The sequence below is a fragment of the Nicotiana sylvestris genome, chromosome 4, assembly GCF_000393655.2.
Source record: "Nicotiana sylvestris chromosome 4, ASM39365v2, whole genome shotgun sequence".
Classification (NCBI taxonomy): Eukaryota; Viridiplantae; Streptophyta; class Magnoliopsida; order Solanales; family Solanaceae; genus Nicotiana; species Nicotiana sylvestris.
The window spans coordinates 84,837,082-84,858,218 of NC_091060.1; the positions used below are offsets into that span (position 1 = coordinate 84,837,082).

At 35.5% G+C, this 21,137-nt stretch overlaps 1 pseudogene; it reads right to left on the reverse strand.

Annotated features, from left to right (window-relative positions):
- Window positions 1-1,645: 1,645 nt before the first annotated feature.
- Window positions 1,646-14,397, reverse strand: LOC104221305 (uncharacterized; annotated as a pseudogene).
- Window positions 14,398-21,137: the final 6,740 nt, after the last annotated feature.

Sequence of the window (21,137 nt, forward strand, 5' to 3'; positions counted from 1 at the left end):
TTTTTGTTTGAACTTGAAAAAAAACCATGTTGAAATAGACAAAGTGGATCCATTGATTTTTAAAAGTATAAGTTAAATCTAACCATTAAAAATTATTGAAATTGATATTTAGAAGGTTTATCAAATTTGAAGTCATTTGACGTTGATTTGGAACAATTTTGAAGCAAAACATGATGGTGAATTTTTTGCATAGCAATTATGGCTATGGTCAAAATTTGTAACCAATTATGATGATTTGCCTGGATTTCTGAAAATCAATTATGACGATACTTAGACTTACAGCTTGTTTGGAGGGTTGTTATCCATTGTATTGTATCGTATGTTACGTTAAATACGATGTTTGTTTTAATTGTTACTTAAATTTTATTGTATCGTATCGTTAAATCCGTCAACGAAATATGCCACTTTATGTAACGACCGATTTGATATAGTCGCATAGTTACCTTGTCTTTTTCTCTCAATCTCACCCTTCATTATTATCAAATAATTTTATTTTATCATTTACTATACCTTTTTATATAATAATTTTACCTTGTATTGTAACTTTTCTTTATAATATTGCAAGTTCATTCTTCATATTACTGGTGTGTGATATCATAAAACGACGGCAAACGACACAATCTACCCAAATATTGTATTTATCAACGATACCGTACAATACAATACAATACAATACGATACATTATGAAACAATACGTAACAACGATCCAAACAAGCTGTTAGTGACCAATGCTTATAATTATCCCCGCTTTGGCTACGTTTTTGACTCAAGCTTTCAGTAGTTATAGTTAACAAACTATAAACATTATATGGACATTGGACGACAACCCATACTATGATCACTTATTTCCCAAATCAATTCTGCTACTTTTGGACGACCTATGTATACATCTCTCTCATCTATTTTGCTATTCTTGATTGCCTTACGGGGTTGCAAAAAGTAGGAATGAGATTTTATCCTATAGGAGGAACCAAACTACGAAAAATAAAATCTTTACTGCAGCTGGAGGCAATTCGAGCACTGGATAAGAGAATTGATATGCCGAATATATGAATCCCTCTATTAATCAAGATGAACATATATGTATGTACATGCAAGTACGGAGTACCTATCGGCAGAAACGAATCAATTTAGATAGCATGTCATGTTACAGTAAATCACCTGAACAGATTTATTTCTACCCAAAAATCCACACTATTCTTAGATGCCACTGCATAATTTTTACCCTGAAAATATAGGGCAATATTGCTACAGATGCACAACTCATATTAATGACAGCATTCTTACTGCCACTGCATCAGTTCTCCAATTCAATCAAATAAAGCTTAAAAGAAGGAATAAAGGCAAAAGCAGTGAAAGAATGATACCTCTCGCCCCTTGCATCACAAAAGTGCATGAGCGTCAAATGTAGGAGAAAGATGAAACCACTAATATGTGGAGAAAAATGTGGAAATCACTACGCTGTCAATGCATCATGTACTTGGCAATACAATGATTTATCACTTTATAATATCATCTGTTCTTGATCCTGGTTGATCTAGGAAATTCTTGCAAAATGAAATCCAACCAGAATCAAACAACAACTCACCTCTGGAATTGAACACAAGTAGAATAACAACATTGTAAACCAAAAAAATTAATCAGTGGTCTCCATAAAAAACTTATAATTTTGTTATCTTTAATAGGTAAAAAAGTTAATTTCTCATCCTTCATTGAACATTATCTGAAAGTACCCATTCTTTTACGATTGGAAAATTCAGATAATTGATTACAACAATTCCTTATTAAAAAAAAAAAAAGAAATTGATTTCAACAATCACAATTCTGAGATGCCAAGACCACTTGGATTTGATGTGGAAACCCGACAAGTGAATACACCTGCCTGGAGCATTAAGCAAATATTATGGCCAAAATAAAAGGAACACGAACCAGTTCATTAAAACATCAAACCAGAGTTTTGTCATACCTAGTAAACTATGATTTTCACTTTGAAATGCAACAAACAATTGCCGATATGCATCAAGGAGCTAAATGCCATCTTCTGTCCATAAAATAACTGATGACTAAGGGTCTTGCTTTGACCTGCATTGAGAGGGATCATGTCCAGGTGAACATCAAAATAAAGAACCATAAAAAAAATTGTGAGCATGAAAGATGGGGGAAAATAAATCCTTACTGCAGTGGGATTTTCTTCTCAGTCAGCAAGCTCCCGGAAACGTATGATATTGTTGATAAAGCTCCTCTCGCGACGATAGCTGAAGATTAAGATAGATAAGACTCACAAACACACACGTCATGCTTTTTAGAATACAATTTAGTTATAGGACTTCCAAATTATAGCAGTTAAGTTTTGATGTTCTGTCTTTGAGCCTAGTCTCCTACAATTCTAGTCCACAGAGCGCATTGGACAACAAAAATGTTAGCTCTGCAAAGGTCATCTTCATAAGCTCCCTACAAACTTACATGATAAAGGCTTCTAGCATGAAACTGGTGGTTCCCACTAAGAAGTGACAGCTAAATGTTTTCCAGAAGTCATCCCGATCCAGAAATATCTTTTCTGAAATTAGAGTGGCTACTCCAGAAAGAAGCAGAAACGTCCAACCAGAGGGCAGGCAGCTACCGAAGGAAAATGAGGATGAACCCTGAGAAAAAAATCCAAAGAATAGTAAAGCATCAGGAAAATTATTGGTTTTGATGATATAAAGCAAAATAATTTCACAAGCTTAGCAAATACCTGGAAATAGTTCCTGATGAATACTGCTGAGTAAGCGATCCTTAAAGCCATATCTTTCAACAAGTCAAGGAACTAGCGGCTAAAATTTTTAGATATCCTCAAGGACAACTGGGTTCACACAGTACCAAAGATCTAGAGAACCACTCATACACTTCCAACTCTGGACACAGATGACTACAAGTGCTTGTTGCCTTTCATATTTAGCAGATAGCCGTTTCAGTTTTAGCAGCCAGCAACAACAATAATGTTATAGATGCTTGCGCGCTACTACTGCTGTAACTTTGCTACTAAATGCAAAAACTCAATAGCAATCACCAGTGAAACACTTACCTTCTTATGCAATATGGCTTCCAGGCTATCACCACCAAAGTGAAAACCAAGCTCTATTTGGCTAGTTCTTCTACAGTTCTACGTATTACAAGTGTTCCTGAAAATAGTTCTTTTATCTGAAAATGATAGATTATGAATTTGCAACGTGAAAGATGCTGATAAATGAAATATGCAACCCTATGATGTATGGTACATGATATTCACCATCCCCAACAACCTAATCAGAACACACCACCAAATTGTAAGGCCTTGCCTTATTTCTGAACCAAGATCTGTAGTGCGAACACTGATCATCAATTTCCTTTTTTTAAATAAAGAAGCAAACACTGTCGAAATATTAGGAAAAGAAGAAATCTAATACTTTAATGTATCATGAAAAGATACTCAAAGAATTTGCTAAAATCAACCCAATTGCACCAGCTGAACGTATAAGAGAAACATTCAACACCAGGTAAATCAATGAGAACACAAGCAAGGAATCATTTGAGCGCTTGAGTTGAATCTCATCTGCGACCGCATGCAAAAATGCTTCAGATGTTCCTGCACCAAAGACAAAGAAAAACTTGACAATTTCATAATAGTATCTGTAGACCTTAAGGCTGGTAAAGCTAAAGAAAACTTTAGTTGGTCAGGGTAAATTCAACATATCATCTTCACAAGGTGAAAGCAAATACAGCACAAATCAGTGGTACAATCTATTGGGCATATCATTGCAATTAATAATGCAGGTTGCAAAACGAGAAGTGAACACACTTGATTGTAGATCTCAGCTACTTGAAACAGAATATATAAGCTTTCCATCAGTTATATAAAAAGCAATAAGCCTTCTTATCAGAAAAATGTAAAAGGAGTAAACGGATTCATAAATGATCAACAACAACAACAACAACAACAACCCAGTGTAAATCCCACAAGTGGGGTCTGGGGAGGGTAATATGTACGCAGACCTTACCTCTACCCCGAGGGGCAGAGAGGTTGTTTCCAGGAGACCCTCGGCTCAAAGAGGCGACAAGAGACACTATATTAGTACTATCAATAGACTCATAATAAAACAACATAAAATAACATAAAATTCATAACATAACATAAATACCATAAAAACAAAGTAACAGCAATATAAGAGATATAGGAAATACGAGAATATGTAAGGAAATACCATAAATGATCAAATTATTAAAATCAAAGTTGTATGAAAAAATGCGCTAAAACCTCCAACAATAATTCATAAAGGCAGTGGGGGTAACGACGTTGCATTAGCATAGTACATAGCTGCAATACATCACTACAAGGATTTCTAGGTAGTTTCTGGAACGTCAAGGATTTATAATCCACGAATTAAAAAGATTAGGGATATTGGGATCTTTCGTTTCTGATCATGCAGGTATTTGCTGCATTTTAATTGGAACGTCCTGGCTATCCTCCATGAGCAAGAAGACAGTGCCCTGTCCTCAAAGGGACAAAAGCACAAAAGATGGCATATTCCAAAAGAAACTTGCCAATAGTTTCATCCCTACCGAAAAAGTCGAATAAAAGTCACCAATTTCAAAAGCATGCTTCAAGGTTGTATCACTTCAACAATACTGAACAACAAAAACGACTGGTGGATAAACTTGGCCCGACTCCAGTTAAGAGCTTCAGTTCTGCTTTGCCAAAATTTATCAGAAAGCTCAAGAACTGCATCACTCGCAGAAATTTCAAACATGAAAAGTCCTCTTATCTAAGAAACTTTGGCCGTGGAGGCTGCAGCAGCAAAGTTAATTACAAAATCAAACACAGTAACTGATTAAAATAGAAGCCAAAGTTGGGAAATGCAATCTTCAGTTCTTCACAACCTTTTTTCCCATATATAAACAGCTGTCTCCACATCATTATTTACTAAAAGTGACGTTTCAGCGGACCTGATTAATTATCATCATAAACTGCTGCTTGCTTCATAAAATGATCCTCAACAACTACTACAATTACACCTCGGTCCCAAATAAGTTTGGATCGGTTATATGAATTACATTTACCACGTTACTCTATTTAAACTCATATCATGCCAACTTCAAAAGGTAATCCCGTTGCTAAAAGTAGTTTGTTTGCAAAGTTTTGACATTCTCTGCCCTTATTTACTGAGAGTTATAGATTGATTAGGTGCCAAGTATCACATTTGAGCGTATGCAGTGTTATCAAAGGCGAAAAGCGCAAAAACACTCTATGGCCCATCGGGGCTTTAAGCGCAAAGCGCAAATAAAGCGTGGGCTTTAACGAAAGAAGGCGCAATTGGAGAAAAAGTAAAAATATGTATATGCAGTCCAAGACCAATAATTATAAGCATGAATAACAAATAAATGGACAAAAATTGAAAACAAATTACGATAAAGTGAAATATCAATTGTTTAGTGTCGCATTTTCAGGATTACACTCATTGACAAGGTGCCTTAGAGTCTTGATGCGACACTGAAGCGCCCGCAAAGCGAGGCGAAGCGCTCAACATGTTTTCAGCCTTGCTTTAGGGCTTAAGCGCGCCGTATGGAAGTAAATCAGTTCCAATTCATGTGTTGTGGCCCGGTTATAAATACAGAGGAACCACAGAAGCACCAATAGATATGAGCTGCCGAAACTTGAAATCAACAGAGTTAAGAAAAACCCAAGCCCCCATAATATTTCATGATCAAAAGTGTTTCGTTTCAAGTCACAACATCAGGATATGGGAGGACGAACTAGAAAACCTATAGTAAATCATCAAGGTAACTAATTAAATTAAATCTTAAGCACCAAAAATAATTAATGAAGAGGAAGATAGAAATAGGAATAGTTCCGGACCTTCCAAAAATAATTGACAGTTGTTGAGGGGGTCCCTCAACTTTCAGTATTACAGAAAGGTTTCAGCATGGAATTTCTTTTGCACTCACTTGGCCTTATTCACATAAAACATGGAGAGAAGGTCCTTTGAGTCTAGATCATGGTCACTAGCCCCCATCGGGTCGTAGTGAAATTATCTCATGATAATACAAATGAATCATACAAAAACAAAGGAAAACCTACTCAAACTGTCAGTGTTCCCTTTTCTGTCTGAAGTCTTGAATAGAATTTTTCTCATGGATCACTCTAGACAAGGATGACACGGTTTATTATCTTATTTAATCGGTATTCCTATCAATTTGTTTCATTAACTCTAATTGGTTTTAGTTATTATATGAGAAATCACTGTTAGAAACGATAACTGCATAAGATTTTCATGGAAGTCATTATTTTCTAATTAATTATTCAATAATCGCTTAGTTCAGATTATAATCGATTTCTATTATGAAAACCAAGCACGCCCTTACCATTCATAGCCAAAAGAATCACATAGAGGCAATAGTATCGTAGAGCTGTTGAAGCTTCTCCGTCACTCCACTTGCGACCATACAACAATCTGATGAGAGAGTAGGAATAGCTAGGGCCAAAGGCCATGACCACCAAACCTACAAGACAAGCAGTTTTGGAAATGAAGATAAGCTATTTGGAGTCTAATTCGTTTTGAAAAACCTAAGAACCAAAAAGAAATAAAAGTTTACCAAGTTTTTCCATGTAATAAGTACAAGCAGCAAGTGAGACATATCGTGTGTCAATTTATTGTTCGAGCATATTTATCAAAAAGAAAAGAATTAGTTTGAAGCATATGGTAATGATGCTGATAAACCAAGCAAAATGCCTAAGCAAGAGCAAGTCTAGAGAACATATTCTGGAAGCTTCCTATTTCAATGGCAGTCAAAAGCAGTCTACTACATATTTTAGAGTCTTAGTTAAGTCATAACATCCCAAATGCTGAGTGATGTACATCGGCCTCTATCTTTTGAGGCTTTCAACTGTTCTTTTTCTCTTAGGTAGACTGTGAATTTGTCACCACAATAGTTGTGTGCCCAAAAGTAGATGTTTTAATTCAGGTTCTTTTTAGTTTCAAGATTCAGCAGTCCATTCCACTCACGAGAAAGGTCCCTTCTGCAATAAAGATTCGCAACGCAGATGATTGAGTTTCGAAAACTAAAGAGTAGCAGAGAGAGCTTTTTTTGGGCTAATGCAGAAAGAGTTTTTTGTTTCAAATTATCATAATGGCACCAACAAGGTGCTAATTTAACTTTACAAAAGATTTCATCTTTAGCGATCCCAAAAAAAATTCATAAAAGTGTCTAAGCAACCTAAATTTTTCTGTTTGCATAAAAAAAATGCTTAAATAACAATGCTTTACTCTGTATAGCTTGTCCTTCAAACACCTCGTATTTCTCTTTCCAAATAACCCATATGATGCAAGGAGAAACGTCCCACATTTTTCTGCCACATTATACAGGATGGTATAAAGAGTAATTAACAATGACAGAGAGGATCCTTACACTTATTTCGAAGCAGCACTCATATTCGAAAGACTAGGTTGAATTTCTGTAAGAAAATACATCGCTACCTATGCATGTGAATCTGACATACCGTATAAGTTGTGAGAAGGTCAATGACTAGCACCCAGAATGTTTAACAGTAGAATGATTTTCAAAAAAGCATGACATCATTTGTACGCTGATGTCGATAATTTGTATAACTGGATATGAGAATTTTTGTCAATGTTCGCTAAGATAACAGGTCTGGAAAAATTAAGACGGCGCCCATTTTTTACTCATTTAGTAACAAGCTTCTAAATTCATGAGCCAGGAAGATAAGTAAAGGTAGGAAACCACGAGTCCAGCTCTATAGCAACAATGATTTTCAAAACAGATGCAATAGATAAACAAAAAAATAAGTAAAAAAAAGGGCAGCCAGGTGCACTAAGCTCCCGCTTTGCGCGGGGTTCGGCAAAGGGTCGGACCACAAGAGTCTATTGTACAAATTTAATAAGTAAATAAATAAACAAATAAATTAGAGCAAGTTATGAAAGATGTCATAGTTACCTATTAGTAAAACAAGTTTCAAAGCCTCAGATAAACTTTTTCCCAGTTTCTTTTGCTTCTGTGTGTGTTCACTTGTCAAATTAGTGAAACAGCTGGGGCATCAGCAAATTGCCACTTCCAATTGAATGAAAAGAAGAAAGACTGTCAGCATTAAGTTAAAAATTTTGTTTATAGCTTTGTGGTGGCTAAAAACACCAATAATGCAATATCAGAGCTAAGGTTAAGTAAAAGCTAGCAAGTTCGGAGAAGACTGTAAGTCATGGCTGAAATATAGCCGTTCATTGTGTTTTGGTGCACTAAACCAGAATTCTTGGAGAATACATCACCAATTTCTGTCATCAAGTCAAAGAAGCTTCTTAAGGAAACCAAAATGGCCTACAACTTGAGATCCTGGAAGAGGTTAAGTCTGACAAGTGCACAGTACACATTCATGCTATAAGATAACCGGGTTCATTGAAGTAATGAACCAAGCAAAATTCTGTTAAAGAAACAAATACATCAAGTAGCATCAGGAAAAAAAAAGGCAAAAGCAATAGTCATGTTGGTTGTTAAGGTTAAACAAAAAGATAAGCTCATTTATCTATTTCATAGCTTCTGCGCAAAAACCTGAAAAGTCAAACCAGAAATATAAGACATGCCAACAACTAGTAAAAACCAGTATAACCTTTGGTTCAAAAGTATTTCTTAATAGGCGTGGCATCACTTGAGGAAACACCATTCTCTCTGTGTCTTGTCTTTCAATAAGGCATGAAAAACTTCCATAGGAGCCAGTCAATAAATCATGTTAAGAACATGATCTGTAAGGGCGAAAAGAGGTAGGTAGAAGGATGATTATTTGTCATTTCCTTGTTTGGTAAGTAAAAATGGGTCATCTAACCTCCCAAATCTAGACTGAAAAGGACGAATTCTTATATCTTTTACGTCCCTTATAGTTGTGTGTCACGATATATGAACAATAATCCAACTAAGGAACTAACTTCATGAATTTCTCTCTTCTTGCCCTTCCCCTCCCCCTTGTGAAAGCAAATTGGCATTACTCACCACGATAACAACTAAGCAAGATTTAGAAGAACATACAAACTGAAAAATAAAAAAAAATTAGGTGTGAGACCTATAACTAAGAAGAGTCCTATAAGAGGAAGGCGAGATAAACCTGATGCAGACCTTGCAAATGTAGCATATGAACTTTCTTCAAATGGGAGAAACACCAGCCTAACCACTAAGCTTCCTGAAATATCAATTATATGTATCTGGTAAAAAGTATGACCTGTTTAAGCAATATGCTGCTTTGTTAAGAAATCATACCTAGTTTGTCTACAAGCCCATATACTGCTTGGTTATATGGTGTGTCCAACCACACAAGAACCATCTTTTCTCCTTCTTGAAGAAGCAACTTTCGGAAAGATTGAAAGGTAAACAACATACACATTTTTGAAAGCTGCTCATCAATGCCTCCATTTCCTACACTAGAAAGGTATCGACTGTCAAATAAATTAAATTCCAATCACAAGAAGAAAAGAACTGTCAACATAAGAGAAGAGGCAGAGCGATATTGCGAACAAAGTTGAAAAATTGATATAGCCAAACCAAAGGTAGGCCTACATTCATTCCTTTGTATTTCTTGTAGCCAAGTGCCCAGCCACCCCCACTTCCAAAAGAAGGAAAAAGCTCCATTCTCATAAAAGGTTGACTTGTTTTCTTTAGGACCACTCCCTCTCTCCCATATTATATATATATATATATAGAGAGAGAGAGAGAGAGAGATGTTTTTGTGTTTTGTCTGTAAATCTGCTATAAGCATCAGCTTGTGCCTTACTTTACATATCACTTATCAAAGAACATATGAAACGTATAGCATGCATGTGAAACAACAGAGGAGGAGTAAACATTAGAATTCTTACCCGAAAGGAAAGAGATCAGAACTGCTATACATGTGAAAAAGAAGAAAGTAGCCCCAGTAGCCAAAGAACACACACGCTCCAAATGCGACTTGCGACAAGGCAAATACAATTGCTTTCTCCTGAAAGTAAGAAATCCTAATCTCAATTTTTGTATATTGCTTTCTCCGGAAGGTTTGAAATTGTAATTTTCAATGTTTGTCACCACAACTAAACTGAATTAAGTTCTGGCGTCCCTGCAAGTAAACAACTCATGCAAGGACATGGAACAGTTATGCGCACAGTTTTATGAAAAATCATCAGATTAAATAAGACAAGGGACTACAGAAGATGATACTCATTCATCCACCAGAAATGGTGGACCAGAATACTTCTATATCAATTATCAAGTTTAAGGTCGACACTATTCAGTCAGGCAGCAAAATACATGCCCGCAGATGTACCAATCAAAGGAATCATGTCTTTCAAATTTCAATTATCAAAGGAAGAATGCATAAAATAAGGCATGAGGGGGGTACATTACTGAAAGCCACCAAATATTTACTGTACTGGAAGCTCCTTCTTGTGATTGAAATTAACAGAAGCATCAAGGAGATGCAATTAAGTACAAAAGTAGGGTCCTTTTCTAACAAAGTCCATCAGAGATTTACATCACTTACATGTTTAAGATTACACCAAAAACTAGATTTACTAAACATTAGTCTTCAAACTATGTAGACGTGTGGAGACTCCTTCAAAATATTGTTCCTGCACACTTGCAACGGTCAAATTGGTGTTTCATCAAAGTCACTTTTTAGGACTAAACTTCATAAATTAACGCAATATAATTACTATTCATAATATAATTCAATCCTCAAGAGGTATATTATGCCATTGAGCAACAATTCCAACTTTGCATAAATAATTTAAGGCAGTAATTCTTGTTATAAATGAACACGATTGACTAACAGTAAACTCACTTAAACTGTAAGTAAAGATAAAATTTAAATCTGAAAACTACAAAAGATAAATAATGAAGATGATCAATAGTTGTTTACCATGCCAGGTAGCTTTTCAATGAGCATGTAGGTAGCTATACAACGTGAAAGGGTAGCTGCACTTTCAACTATCAGACGCAACTTGAGGAGAAGCAAATTCTGAGATAAGATGTAAAAGGGTTCGGCTAGTAGCTCCAATATACATGCAAAACCTGCTCGATGGAAATAAAATTTCCAATAAAAATGAAGAAGTCAGACGAGAATTTTTCCAGAAAATTCACAAAATCAACTTCAGGGACAGTCCGATACATGATACATTCAAGTCTTGAACATCCAACCAGATGTAAGTAGGTAAAAAAATGGTTCTAAGCAGGTCCGGATTATGTTAAACTCACATTGAAGTCAAAGACATACAGCACATGAATAACAATTTTAGAAGGGCATACATACAAACCCTCACAAGTAACAGTTCAAAAGCCGAAAACAGAAGCAATCATGGAAACATAATTCTTTTTTTTGTTTTTTGATAAGTAACCATGGAAAGTTTAGTTTTCCTAGCTCACATTGATAACCAGCTCGTACAATAGGCACACAGCACAATTCTTTAAAAGACTGTATATCAAAGTTTAAGCTCACCATTTATCCATATAGCCTGTGCATATTGACTAGAATAACTTAGTTCTTGCCACCATAAAACAAAAAGGCATCCTGCAAATGTGACAATTATTCCCAAAGGGAGGGCCATTCATGCTACTTTCAACAGTTTTGCTGCATTTTCTCTCAGTGATCCGCCACTGCAATTTAAAGACAGTTACTTCCTTAAACTTCAAAAGCAGATCCAATATGTATATTTATTTATTTATTTCTAATGGAAGTCTTAAAGAAGAAACAGAAAGCCAGAAACAAAAGATAAAAGAACCTTCATGTACTCATCTTGCCGGAACTACACAATGTCGAACCAGATAGACTACACCCTCTATTTGCTTAACATAGGGGTCTGTTAGCTAATTGAAGTTTATATTAGGAGTGCCATCTAAACGGTCAAACATCTGAAATTTGGTTTCCTAAAATGTCGTATCCTCTTGCCATGTCTCACATATTTATTCTGAGAATTCAAAACCTTAGCCACCTATTAGCTCTTGTCATTGTCAAAGACCTCTAGAAAGTTCATGCTTATCCACAATGTCACAACTAATGGAAGTCCTTCTCCAGAAAGGACTTTTACATTGTTTATGTCGATGCTGAGAAAAAGCAACAGGAAAATGTAAAACCAAGTGGATGATTTTACAGGCTTTTTGAGCTCTTTGCAACTTAAATGGAAATCTTTGGTAATATACCTACCTGGTGCTTGTATAGTACAAATAAAGTAATGATTTTTTAAAGAAGTTATAATCTGGAGATTAGTTTCACCCCCATTACAATTGGTAAATAACAAGCATAATTAGGTAATGTGGATCACATAAAATAGATTTTCAAAATCTCACAGCAAAAGTCTAAAAGAACATTTTATTGACTGTGACCATCACAGCTTGACACAAAATATATGCTTACTACACGAGATGAGTACTGAAATCTTTAATTTCAATATAAAGAGAGAAAGAGTTGCAACAGGCTTCTATTGATTTGATAATTTTATTTATTGGAACTAAAAGAAATTCTGAAATGAAATACAAAGAACAGAACTAAAAGAAGCATAAAGAAAACATCCAATAGTACCAATAAATGTCGGCCCTCATGCATGCTCGCCTGAAGCCCTCTCGACTAAGAAAAAGCACACAAGTAATGAACAAGTGAAATTGTACAGCATACAACTGCATGATGCACAAAGAAGTGTTAGACATTTCATGTACATAAAACCAAGAAGTCAGGTTGAAAAGTACAATAAAACATATGAGTTAACTGATAACAATAAAACATATGAGTTAACTGATAACATGTTGAACTCACATCACCACAAACATCAAACAAAATTATGGTGAATCGATATGGTCCATATCAACATAGATGCTGTATTGTCCAGTTCACAACCAATCAGCCACAAAAGTTTATACAAGAAAAAGAGAAGAAAACAACTTAGAGCTTACAGCAAGAACAAGTGAGAGAATTCTTCTCATTATTTAATCCACCTAATTTAGTTGACTTCTCCCTATTCTCGTATTTCCATCATTCCATGGAGAGGCTGTAATCTTTTGTGATTCAAATTAAATCAACCTAGTAGCGCCAATACCTAAATAAAGTTACTAAGGAACCTCTCCAGAAAACTATTACATACTAACCTCTCCAGAAAACTATTACATACTTCAACTACTATTTCAGAATATACCCGAAATACTAACTCTAATAGAATGACCAATTCATACTTTCTTTTGTTCAAGTTTGATCACCTGTTCGGGCTCACAAACTTCTATTCAATATAATATAATATGAAATACCAAGAAACGAATAACAATTTCCCTTTTCTAACTTTTACCTATAGTAATCTTTCCAAATGTTGTATTCTCAACCCAAGAAGAGAACAAAGTAAGAAGAAACAACTCCAAACCAACTTATTAACAAAATTGCACCTACAAATACATTGACATATACATGAAACAACAAAAACAACAAAGCTTCAATCCCTAACTAGTTGGTGTCGCTGATAAGAATCTTCAAATATTCATATTTTTAAAAGGTGATGTCGGGGCCAGCTTGAGGGCACCTGAACTATTCCATTTGGTACCTGCAATCTCCCACCACCTATCAACACAGGTGCCAAGTAACTCCGCCTACCAAGTCTTAGGCAGAAGAGAAGAAATCACTTAGCAGTTTTTGTGTCCGCCAGATTTGAACTCTGGTCTCCAAGGACCAAGTTTCAAATTTACGTTTTTATATATAGTCATATACATAAAACAACAAAAACCACAAAGCTTCAATCACGAACTAGTTGGGCTCGCATATAAGAATCCTCCATATTCATTTTTTATGAAGGTGGTGTTGGGCTAGCTTGAGTACGCCTAGACTATTCCATTGGATGAGAATAAATCACATAGCATTTGTCATCTATCAAGGACCAAGGTGTGCCCACTTCATTGACCGCTATGCCACCCCTTGGATGTTGAATCCTCTAAATTAATGCTACTTTATATTTCCAGCAAAAAAAATTATTTTATTTGGGCTCATTCATTCCGATACTTGCTAAATTGTCTTTTAAATTTGCAAAACACCTTCTAATTGGATCACATACTCTACAAAAACAAAAGTACAAAAAAAAAACAAGGGTTAAAATAGAATAATACCGCATAGTCTTCTTCATTAAGGTGCCGAACGATCCAAGAGTTGAATATGAACGGTATTCCCCTTGATAAAAATTGAGTTGCTACAAATATGAACACATTACTGAACAAACAATGCTAAAAAAATATGAAAATTGAACAAATATAAGGTGAGAAGGAAAATTACTGGCCTAGCAAGTACTTGAATGTGTGAGATAAATTCACCGAGCGGTCTCCATTTTCAGTTGATTGAGAAGAAGATTTTGACATTGCCTTCTCTCTGTCGAAATATGCAATTTGGCTTGTTGAACGGCTCGATGTGAAATATATAGTGTGCAGTTGAACCGGTTTATTTGGAGGAATTCTAGCAAGAGCTTGTTTGGCTTACCTGAGTTAGAGTAACCGATAGGAATTAGGTGCTAAAAAGTACTTTTAAGTATTGGAGCTGATTTAAAAATTAAGCAGTTAAGTGTTTAGATAAAAGTGCTAAAATTATTAATAAGCAGCCGAAGAGTTTTGTTTTAAAAAAAAGTATTTTAGGGATATAATAGTAAATATTTTGGTCAAACTTAAAGTGCTTATAAACTTAAATTTGATAAGTTGGGGAGACCAACTTATGACTTTTAACTTATTTTTGGGTTATAAGCACTTAACTTATAAGCATTTTTAATTTTATTAAACATCGTAAATAAACCAAAAAGTACTTATAAGCCAGTTTGACCAGTAAACGTAGCTAAACAACCTCTTTTAACCTTGGAGAGATGGAGTCAGCCGCAATGCCCTTGGAGTCTTCCGATAGATGTTTAGTGTTGTTTGCGTCAATTTATATTAATTTACTACTAACAAATTAAGGTAAAAATGTTCATTTACTAAATGGAAAAAAAAATATGCATGTAACCTATTGAATTTGGCTTATAAAACTTACACGCACCTGGTGTTTACACCAAATCAATAGATATATAACATGTATTTTACATATGGACTTCAATCATTTAACCATAGTAAATTATATGCATTCTCATCTAATTAAATTAATTAACCATAGTGAGTTAATATAGTTTGGTATAAACACCCGATGTGGATAAGTATTTACCCCTTAAATACCCTCAATGTTACTTTGTGTTTTTGTATGTGTGTGTTTCTGATTTGTTTGGTCGTGAAATGGGGCGGGTTAATTATATGGAGCGCAGGTATTAGTGGGTTGGTCACGTATCAATAGAACAAAGCCCCACCTAGTCAACTGTTAGTGGCAGGGGCTAAGACAAAAAAACAACATTGAGGGCATTTACGATTCAATAGGTTAGGATCATTTTTAAGACAAAAAATAATAGGGAAGGATGGTATTTTTTAAGCCAAATTCAATATGTTAGGACCATTTTTGACCATTTGATGTTAAAATATGAGATTTATAAAGTATAAATACACCATAAGTTTTTATTGAGTTCTCTTTGGAGCTTCTACTTAACACCTTTCGGTTTTGTAAATAATAATATTAGTATTTTGAGTGTGGGCTGGCATTTTTAAAGCTTGAGTAATGAAGATAAAATGACTTATCTTCAAAGAACTCACTCGGATGAAGCTCATTCGGACCAATCGACACAGCATCATTCAGATGAGTAATGATATACTCCCTCCGTTTCAATTTATGTGAACCTATTTCATTTTTGGTCAGTGTCAAAAAGAATGACCCTTTCCTTATTTGAAAACAATTTACTTTTATGCAATGATTTATAGCCACACAAAATATATGTGCCTCATTTTACACCACAAGTTCAAAAGTCTTCTCTCTTTTCTTAAACTTCGTGCTCAGTCAAATGGGTTCACATAAATTGAAACGGAGGGAGTAATTGGAAGTGACATGTCTATTTTAATTGCAGCAACATTTAATGTCACGATTCAAAATTCACTAGTCATAATGGCACCTAATTCGACCCTTTAGGTCAGCCAATTAACAGTTAATACAATTCTAATAATAAAGGTGATCAACAAATAATATATCTGGATTCCATATAATATCTCAAAGATTAGTAGTACAAGTCGTGAGCTACTAAGGGTGGATTATTGTAAAACTTATATGAAACAAATATAATTTATGTTTGAAATATACATAAACAGAATTCAACTCTTAAACTACCCAAGGACAAGTGGTAGTCACACCCGGAAGACAGAACATCTTCAGAGTCAACTCCTGTCATCCATCACTGCTCCGTTCCAAGATTTGCACGCAAGGTGCAGAAGTGTAGTATGAGTACAACCGACCCCATGTACTCAATAAGTATCTTGACTAACCTCGGTGAAGTAGTGACGAGGCTTTCTAGTTAAAAGATTCTCACTGATATAACCTGTGCAGTAGACTAACAATAAAATAATACTAAAACATAACAGAAAAGAGTACAAGAAACAAATATGCGAAGCAGTAAATATTTACTAGAAGAAATCATGATTAATATTCCTTAATATTACGACCAATCCTTTCCTTAAAGCGATAACCAACAAACCACGGTAGTAAATTCATAACTTTCATAGTGTGAGAAATATATTCAAGATATCAAATCAATGATACGGCAACACCCTTCGTGCACTTATCTAATCCTCACCAAATATGCGTATAATAGTACCAACCAGGTGAAAGAAATGCCAATCAGTAATGACAAAGTGGGAAATACACAAGTAGCAATAACGATCAAGGCAGTACATGTGGACAACGACAATAGACTAGGTAGAAGGCATGGGAGTAATGACAGGAATTAGGAAAGAACAACATAAATTTCACGAATTAACATCATAGAAGGCGTAGATGTAGATATAACAAACAAGAGGTAAAGCATGTTCTTTATGAGCTAACAAATAGGAGGCATGAATAATTAACACGGTAGAAGGCTTATACGAAAGTGCAACAAATAAGAAATGATATTGTTGATACCCAATTTTTTTCTCATATATATATACTTTCAAATAGTGCATATGCATCATCATCATCTGATTTATAAGCATACATAAATATTTTTCATAATTTTTAAAGGCTTTAAACCAATTTATTCGTGCATTTTTATTATATATAAATATTCAGTAATTATCATTCAAATTATTTTTATGAAGATTTAATCATCTAAATTTATCATTTATACCCACATAATGTTTAAATATTTTTCAGTGCATTTTTATAATTACATTTGTATTTTTAAGGTTAAACTGTACATCTGTGCAATGATAACCCATATTAATGTATAATTACATTATTTATGCAGAAAATAACTTTTTATATTTTTATAATATTAAGTACTTACTTTTAATCATTTTAGTGTACAAATGATATTTTTTTTATTTATTAATTACTTTTATAATTATTTATTTATTAAAACGTTGGGTATTTAAAAACTAGCCTAATTCTAAACCCATTTTCGGACTTAACTACGTAAACCTTGGCCCAATAACCCCAACCCAATCCTAAACGACCCATCCCAGTCTAAAACCGACCCAACCCCTTCTCAAATCCCAGGCATTGATAAAAAATGATCAACGGCTCACAAACGCCTCCCCCTTTTCCTTATATCACTCAACCCCAAACCCTAACCCTATTCCCTCCAAACCGCCTCCTCTCTATTCTCTCCTCTCTGAAGAACCCTAACCCTCCGCCTCTCAAAAATCTCCTCTCCTAATCTCTCTTCTAATGGGATTTTCTTCCCATTCACTTACCATATCCATATTTTCCATTACTAGGTGATTCTCTATGGTATTACCTAGTACTTGCCTAAACATGGTAAGTACTCTCACTTTGATTCTGTCTGATTGACTTTCACCTCTTGAAGCTGGATGATATTGCGTCATCACATGTTTATTATCCACCGTGTGAGTCCGATTTGTTCATATTTTGCTGATTCGTATTTAACCCTAAAGGTAGGATTTATAGATTTTCTGTGATTCGAACCAAATTGGTTCAAGCCTTTGATTTTAATGTATTATCTCGTCTATATTCACCATATTATGTGTAAATTTATTTATTTCTACCGATTTTACTTTACTTACCCTAAATTGGGGTTTCAAATTCTTTTAAATCGAACTAAATCTGGTTCAATTCTTTGATTTTGAATAGTATTCCTGTCTATGTTCATCTTATTCTATGCAGCATGTGATTCTTTTGCCTTTTATTTCTGCCGATTTGTGTATTTTACCTAAAAATTCGGGTTTTAAATTTTTTCCTTCCTTACTGATTTTAAATGCTTTCCTTTCCAGTGTTTGACTAATTATTTCCATGTTTATGTGTTCAATTCCTACACTATATAAACCCCTCCCATGCCCTTTGAAACAGTTCGAAAATCATTAAGAAAAGTATATATCTCATATCAAGGATGGATCCTCTGAAATACATTTTCCAAAAACCAATGCCTACAGGGAAACTAGCAAAATGGCAGATATTGTTGAGTGAATTTGATATTGTCTATGTGACTCAGAAGGCGGTCAAGGGACATACATTAGCAGATAATCTTGCGGAAAATCTTGTAGGAGGAGAATACGAACCATTGAAATCATATTTTCCCTATGAAGTGGTATCATTTGTAGGAGAATATATCGCTGAAACCTACAACGGTTGGAGAATTTTCTTCGACGGGGCTGCAAATTTCAAAGGAGTGAGTATTGGAGCTATTTTGGTGTTAGAGACAGGTCAGTATTATCCGGTATCCGCAAAACTCAGATTTTTGTGCACCAACAATATGGCAAAATATGAGGCTTGCATCATGGGGCTCAATTTGGCCATTGAATAAATATCCAGGAATTGCTGGTAATTGATGATTCAGACCTTCCGGTACATCAGGTTCTAGGAGAGTGGGCTACCAAGAATACCAAAATATTTTCGTATCTGTATCACGTAGAAGAGTTGATGAGGAGGTTCGCGAAAATAAAATTCAAACATATCCCGAGAATCTAGAATGAATGCACTGGCTGCTTTGTCTTCCATGATATAACATCCAGACAAAAATTTCATCGACCCTATTCCAGTAAGAATCCATAATCAGCCAGCTTATTACACTCATGTTGAAGGAGAAACGGATGGATGGAAACCCGTGATTTCATGATGTCAAAGAATACTTGGCAAAAGGAGAATACCCAGAGCACGCAAATCATACTCATAAATGCACGCTCTGAAGATTATCCAATCATTTCTTCCACAGTGGAGGAATTCTGTACAGAAGGACTCCAAACCTAGGATTATTACGGTGTGTTGACGCCCCAGAAGCTTCCAAACTGCTCGAAGAGATACATGCCGGAACTTGCGGACCACACATGAATGATTTCGTTTTAGCCAAGAAGATATTGAGAGTGGGATACTTTTGGATGACTATGGAAACAGACTACATTAGGTATGTCCAAAAGTGTCACCGGTGTCAAGTACATGCATATATGATACGGGTACCACCAAATGAACTCAATGCCACAAGTGCACCTTGGCATTTTGCCGCTTGGGGAATAGATTTCATTGGTTCGATCGAGCCTGCCGCTTCGGACGAGCATAAGTTCATTTTAGTGGCCATAGATTACTTCACAAAATGGTTTGAGACCGTATCTTACAAGGCTGTAACCAAGAAAGTCATCGCAGATTTTGTCAAGGATCATATTGTTTGCCGATTCGGGGTGCCAGAATCCATCATCACCGATAATGCCACCAACCTCAACAGTGACTTAATGAAAGCTATGTGTGAAACCTTCAAGATCAAGCACAAGAATTCCACAACATACAGACCTCAAATGAATGGAGCCGTGGAAGCCGCCAACAAGAACATCAAGAAGAGTTTAAGGAAAATGGTAGACAACCATAAGCAATGGCACGTGAAATTACCATTTGCCTTATTAGGGTATCGTATCACAATCCGCGCATCAACCGGAGCAACTCCCTACATGTTGGTGTACGGTACTGAAGCTGTCATTCCCACTGAAGTCAAAATTCCTTCTCTGAGAATTGTACAAGAAGCAAAACTCAGTAATGTAGAATGAATACAAATCCGTTCTGAACAATTAGCCCTTATTAACAGAAAAATAATGAATGTGGTATGCCATGGTCAACTTTATCAAAACATAATGTCTAGAGCATTTAACAAAAGGGTCAAACCCAGACAGTTCGCACTGGGACAGCTGGTGCTGAAGCGGATCTTCCCACATCAAGATGAGGCCAAAGGAAAATTCTCACTTGATTGGCAAGGCCTCTATATGGTCCGCAGGGTACTAATAGGGGGACCACTCATACTTGCAGAAATGGATGGAGAAATTTGGCCAAAGCTATCAATTTAGATGTAGTCAAAAGATACTATGTTTAGATTGTTTACATTCTTTATTTGATGTAACTGAACTACGCTTGAGCTGATTACCGTTTAAGAGGGAATACGTAGGCAGCCCTATGGGTTCGGTCACATCTTAATAAAATTTTCATTTTTCCCATGGTCAGAAACTGGGGCAGCATTTTGAGGAGGACCCTCAAAATTCCAGAGCAAGTCCAGCCAATTTCGTCATATGCAGAACGGTCAGAAAATCGCTTATTAAACTGGGGCAGAATTTTGAGGAGGATCCTCAAAATTCTAGTGCAAAGAAGTCGCAATGTCTCTAAAGTGTCGCAGTCATTGGTTCATTTAATTTACTTGATATCGTAAACTACTATGTTTTAAAATAACTATGTTTATCAAATACATGCATACTTTTCGAAAACTTTGTTTCTATGACAGCCAAATATTACCCAGGTTAACTCGAACAGGATCTCCAAAGCGAAGCAAAACAAAGCAAGCAGGCGAAGGCATGAACCAACCTTCCCTGTAAAACTCACGATTTTTCTTTGGATACAGGCACAATGAACATGACAGGAGTATTCACAAGTGTACACGCACCAAAGTCATTATCTTCATAATGACAAGACTGGCAAATGCAAATATGTCTCCAGATAAGAAAATACTCTGCTACTATTTATTATATGTTCACCGCATGAGACTAAGCCTTGTATCCTCTTTTGCATGAGGCTAAAATCTGCCTCCTTAACTGCATAAGGCTAAGCACTGCC